Source organism: Microcaecilia unicolor, chromosome 8 (assembly GCF_901765095.1).
Source record: "Microcaecilia unicolor chromosome 8, aMicUni1.1, whole genome shotgun sequence".
NCBI classification, from domain to species: Eukaryota; Metazoa; Chordata; class Amphibia; order Gymnophiona; family Siphonopidae; genus Microcaecilia; species Microcaecilia unicolor.
The window spans coordinates 55,909,348-55,915,347 of NC_044038.1; the positions used below are offsets into that span (position 1 = coordinate 55,909,348).

At 42.5% G+C, this 6,000-nt stretch overlaps 1 protein-coding gene across 2 annotated transcripts in view; it reads right to left on the reverse strand.

Moving 5' to 3' along the window:
• The window catches only part of NTN3 (netrin 3), a 273,099-nt gene extending 267,816 nt beyond the window's left edge, over positions 1–5,283 (reverse strand). For both annotated transcript variants that reach the window (XM_030213328.1, XM_030213327.1), the window contains exon 1: positions 4,840–5,283. The gene's annotated coding sequence lies outside the window, so the exon portion shown is untranslated. The remainder of the gene's footprint in view (positions 1–4,839) is intronic.
• Between the last annotated feature and the right edge of the window lie 717 nt (positions 5,284–6,000).

Here is a 6,000-nt window from a genome sequence, read left to right on the forward strand (position 1 = left end):
TAAATTGCCTGCCCTGTTTCCTTCTTGCCACATGCATGTTTGGTTTTAGTGAAACTGAGCACGCGTGACACTTTGCACATGCTCGATTTCATGAAAATCAAGCATGTGCAACATGAGGAGAAGCAGAGCAGGCAATATAAGGAGAGCAGTGCTGGAGAAACGTTTCAGCTGGTGGGGGCTGGGGAACCCCGCCAGTCAAGGTATGTGGCATTGCAGCGGGAGGGAGAGAGGGAGTGATGGGGAGGCGGGCCAAAATGTGCCCCCTCACTTTGGGCTCTAGACCCCCACTTCAAGATCTGGCTACACTCCTGACACTATCCCCCCCAGATTCTACATAGATCACCCACAGTTGGGCACATAAATTTGGCCGTGGATCCCACATCCTAGATAATAAGCCATTAACAATCAATACTTGGTGTTAATCGGCAGCAATTTGGGTTTACGCACACATCTGTCCTTCATCCTATTCTATAAAGGGTGCTCTTACATTTTATAGTGCACAATTCAAAAGGGGGTGTGGCCATGGGTGGATCGGGGTATCCCACAAATTAGGTGCAATATTATAAAATAGGGTTTATGTGTCCAACTGCCATTAGTTGCGTGCCAGCGTATACAGCAGATCTTAGCAAGCATCACTGCTGTATCTAGTTAGGTGGGATATCCACTCTAAGTTGGTGTTCTGCAAAGAGCACTCTGTGCAGTTCCCTTTATAGAATACTCTCTTAGGAGGTCTTTTACTAAGTCGTAGTGGTGTTTCTAGCTCACGGTAGAAATCAGCTGGCAATAAATGCCAAGACACCCATTATAGTCCTACGGGTGTCTCGGCGTTTACCGCCAGCTGATGTTACCACAAGCTAACAATGCAACCACGGTTTAGTAAAAGACCCCCTTTGTGTGAATCACTCTGGCATCTACCTCTGGGCACCATTTACTGAATTTCCCCCTACTGTAAAAGGAAGTTGCTCTATGATATATATAACTCAGAGTCTAGCATACCAATAATCTGCATAACATAAATGTAATTTGTCTGCCTTTTTTGGGGGGAGGGAGGGGAGATTAAGATAGTTATAGTGGTTATGGGAGGAGAGGGATCAATTCAACATTAGCACCCGCAACTTTTGAGATGGCACTGCAGTCAATGCCTTTCCCATATGCCCCTGGATTCTATATAGCACGACTGAAATTGCTTGTATTCTGGATTTGCACAAGCAATGTAATTACTTAACAAGCCAATCAATGCTAATATTTGCCAAATAAATCAATTATTGATACTAATTGGCTATAATTAGAATTTATGCGTATATCTTGCTAGGTGTATTCTGTAAAGAGGTGCACGTAAATTCAATGCACACTTCCAAAAAGAGGGTGTGGCTACGTGCATGGAATGGTCGGACTGTGGGCATTCTGAAAATCTACATGCAGAGTTATGGGGGGGGGGGGGGGAGTGGCCTAGTGGCTAGAGCACTGGCCTTGCAATCCAGAGGTGGCCAGTTCAAATCCCACTGCTGCTCCTTGTGATCCTGGGCAAATCACTTAACCCTCCATTGCCTCAGGTACAAACTTAGATTGTGAGCCCTCCTGGGACAGAGAAATATCCAGAGTACCTGAATGTAACTCACCTTGAGCTACCACTGAAAAAGGTGTGAGCAAAATCTAAATAAATAAATAAATAGAAGACACCTAACTTAGGTGACACTATTTACACCATGATTTACTTGGTATAAATGGACATGCTGAGTTAGGCACAGGCATGGCCGCTAGGCATATTCTATAAACCAGCTAGGTGTATTCTATAAACTGTGCCTAAATCTAGGTGCAGAATACACCTAGGCAGAAATATTTTTGCAGCCAATTTTTCAGGTGCCATATATAGAATCTACTCCATAATGCCTACAATGCATACATTTTCCAGTGTTGGAAAGCTATGCATTTGCTGCAAAGTAACCCAAGACTCAAATACAGTTTGAGGGGTCACCCACTGTCCCCCTAATTCTATAAAAGTCACCAAAAATTGTGGATGCAAATTTGGGTATGCGCCCAATTTGCACATGCAATGTAATTGAATAATGAGCCAATTAGTGCCAATAATTGGCTTTTTAACAAGCCATTATTGGTGCTAATTGGATTCAAGCTTGTGTGTGTAAATTTAGGCATAAAGGGGGACACAGAAATGGGAGGGGTCATGGGCGGTTCAGGGCAGATGATAGGCATGGTTTTGGGTTACGTGTGGAATTATAAAATAAGGGGGTTCCACATGTAAATTTAGGTGGGGCATTTGCACCACATTTTTGTTGGTGCAAATGCAGGTGTGTAAATTTACACACAACCCCCCGGGACTTAGGCACTGTTCTATAAATCACGCTTAACTTTAGGCATGGCTTATAAAATAGCACTTAAGTTGGGGGGGGGGGTGCTCCCCTTGATACTTTTATAATGGGATTAAAATAGTATCCATATTGATGACATCACTTAAAAATCTTCTCAAAATTACCTCTCTCTCTACCATTTGTGTGACCATCACTCATTCCATCAGTCAATACCCAGTGTACCTGAATGTTAACTCACCTTGAGCTACTACTGAAAACCAAAATCCAAATAAATACATAAATAACCTGTTTGGTTAACAATCTGATGACCAAGTTTGGATCCTTCAACTACCTTTACAATTTCACAACATCAGTGGGACCGAAGGAGGTGGAGAGGGGGGATATTCCCCTTGCCCGATGTTGCTCATGCTCAGGACAGTAGGGCAGGGCACAGTGAATGCCTGGACTCAACTATTTTGTTGTCCATCATTTTGGATAAGCCTTTTCAGCTACTTACTTACTGGAAGGCAGAAAATGCGTTTAAAAGCAGCAAAGTAGTTTGGTAGCTATTATTATAAAGCTAGCAAATAATTTAAACGTTCAAATTATCAGGACGTCTAAGGTCCCTTTCTCGGGCAATGCCCAAGTAGTCCCAAGTATTTATGTTATAATCAGATAATGGGTATAAGGTCTAGCCAGTTACAAGTTTCCGTTAACTAATTTTAGTTTTGGTGTGCTAGACTTGGTGCTTATTTTCTGCTTCTTACCATACGTACACACATGCGGTCTGAGGTTCTCATCAAACCAATACCAGCTAAGACGGAGCAGCGTGCACATTCATTTGCAAATCTGTTACTGCATGTGGAAGACCCCTAGTTTTCTTCACTGGAGGCAAAGAAATATGGGTAAGAAAAAAAAATCGGAGAAAGATGAGATCACAACCAATTTGCCTTGTCCTGTTTCCTAACACGTCACCCTGAATCATAATGGTTTCTGCAAGCATCAGAACAAATGGTCAGCTAGTACTATTGTGCAAGAAAAATCCAGAAATTAGTGTTAGAATTCCATAAGTTCCTGTACCGGTGCAGTCACCGCTTTTTAATGCAAGTTATTTTACTGCCCCCTGTACCTGGACAATAAGAAAAACTTAGAATAAGGGACTGAGCTAATATGTCATAATGTGATGACATTCAGTCCCTAATATGCGGGTTTCTCACGATGATTTGATAAAGTACTGTGATTGCCTTTGCTACTGCACTTAAAAAAAAGTACCATCTTTCTTTTTGTTATATTACCAACATGCAAAGAAGTCACAGGATGAACACCCACAGCGAAAGTCAAGAGTAAGACGCTTCTTATTTTTCTTGAAACCAAGTCTACATGGCCAGGTGTGACAATCGTGCAAATTTAGGAGACAGTCGTCTGAAAGTCCACAAACCTTATCTGTGAAGTGCACAGAGGATCCACATGGGCAATTTCCCCTTTTGAAAACTGCCTACGAGTACAAAGTAGCCAGAAACTTTGCACCTGCTTTTTTTCCCCCTGAAAACCCAATCCACACGTAATTTCCCTATCCCGCCCCTCTCCCAGTCCCCCCTCCTCCGATACGCCCTTCATCAATTCTGCGAAAAGTATGCACAACGTAAAAGATGAGCACACGCGTTGCGCTGGACTGAGGGAGGGCCATTTTCAGCCGCGGGCGCAAACCCCGTCTAAAAGGCTTGGACGACTGCCTTTTCCACGTCTAAGAAATTAATTGTAGCTCTCCAACATCGGTACTATCCAAGTCGTGGAAAAATAAACCATTAACGCTTATGATTTAGAATGAGGTGATCTTTGTAACAACTGTCGTGATATTTTCAAAGTCTTGTTCAGTTTGAACCCCCAAAAAAGATCGCTAAGCACATTTCAAAATAGAAAGAGTCCGAGCCGGCTTTAGACTAGGATCCCCAGTCTGCTGTTTAGTAATGAATAGAGCAGGTAAAGCTAATGGGTGGCGAGGCATTCTCTATATCCTAATCAATTAAAGAGTGAAACGATCACCATAAATAAATGGGAAAGTGTCTGGAGAGATCCTTTAAGTGCAGGATTAAAGCCTGAGTGCCTGGCTTCCTTCTCTAATTAAAAAGCACCCAGCCAAATGGAAACTTCAATAAAATTATTATAATAACAAAAACACACACACACACACAAAAACTGTTTCATCCCCTTGTCTGGAGCAGGGCTATGAAAAGGATTAAACAGGAAATCAAAAGCACTGAGAAAAAGGAAACAATAGGAGAAAGAGATGTACAAACCCCTCAAAAAAAAAAAAAGCCACGACTGCCGCTGCTTTCGGTAAAGCGCTTCATTAACTGAGACTAACAAATGGATGTACATTTGATTCCAGTGGATGCTATGCAAGGTTCATTGTTCATTTTCTAAAGCCCAACAACAAGAAAAACACGGGTGGTTAAATATTTGCAGACAAGTGCAAAAAAAAAAAAAACCCCACCTGAAGTCTAAGAAAAGAATGGCAAATTGACAGACTTACTGTTCTAAGAAGGCAGGCAGAAAATAGCTTGGATCCTGTGCGCTGCTGAAGACCCCCCCAAAAACCAAATATTCCAAGTTCAAGTGCTTTTCTGAAACAGAATTTGCTTCTAATGACGGGATGCAGTCGGTGCTGAGGTTGCAGCTCTCCTCAGCTGGTCTTGGATTCTTTTGCCTTGCTTTTCTTCTCCTCCAGTCAGTCACACTTCTCTGCTGGCACCGGCAAAACTCCCTCAAGCCTGAGCTGGAAGAGAGGAATTAGAGAAAAAGCAGAGGGAAGGGGGAAAAAAAGCCAATCTGGTCGCGAAACAGCTCCTTGCTGTTGCCTTTGAGCAGAGTAAAAAGGTTTCAATAAATGCATGGGCTGAAAAGAAGGGGGGGAAAAAGGCTACTCCCCCCGAGCAAATGAAAAGCAGATTTGAAAACATTTAATCACATGCAGAGATATGTGTGTATGCTATGCTATGCCTTGCCTCCCTTTGCTGTGCAATTTCAATGCAATGGAAAGCCTACCCTCTCTCAGCCCTCCTCCCCCTGTGTGTGTGTGTGTCTCTCAGACACAGCTTTCCCTTTCTGCTCTGTTGAGAAAGGGGAAAAGAGACACAAACAAGTGGGGGACAAGTTAAAAAGAAAACAAAGAGAAATGAGGAAGAACTGAAGATAACGTAGGAAAAAACAAAATTGGTCAAAAGAAAAAGGATAAGAAAAAAAAATAGGTAATGGAGCCAAGGGCAAAGACAGCCTTGGAGAAAGTGGAAAGAAATAAGGGTGAAAAGGAAAGAGAGAACGGATGAGATAGGAGAGGACTGCATAGAAATGCAACGTTTAAGAGAAGATAAACTGAACAATAAAACAAAGGAAGGTTGGAAAGATAGGTGAGGGGAAACATGAGTATTACATTTTTGGGGGGGTAGGTATTGTGTTATAATCAAGTGAGTGTGGGGTGTGTCAGTAATAAAGTGAAGGGGAATCGATTTATATGTGTGGGGGGGGGGGGGGGAGGGATAGAGCGGTTTTGTGGTGTTAGTAAATGTGATCTGGAGATTGAAGGAGGTGGTCAGGTCTAGATGTCAGGTTTTATTAATCTGAGTAAGCACTTTTTTTTGTCAGAGGGTGGATCCAAACCTGGAGGTAATGAAAAGATTAGTTTTGAGTATGGTGG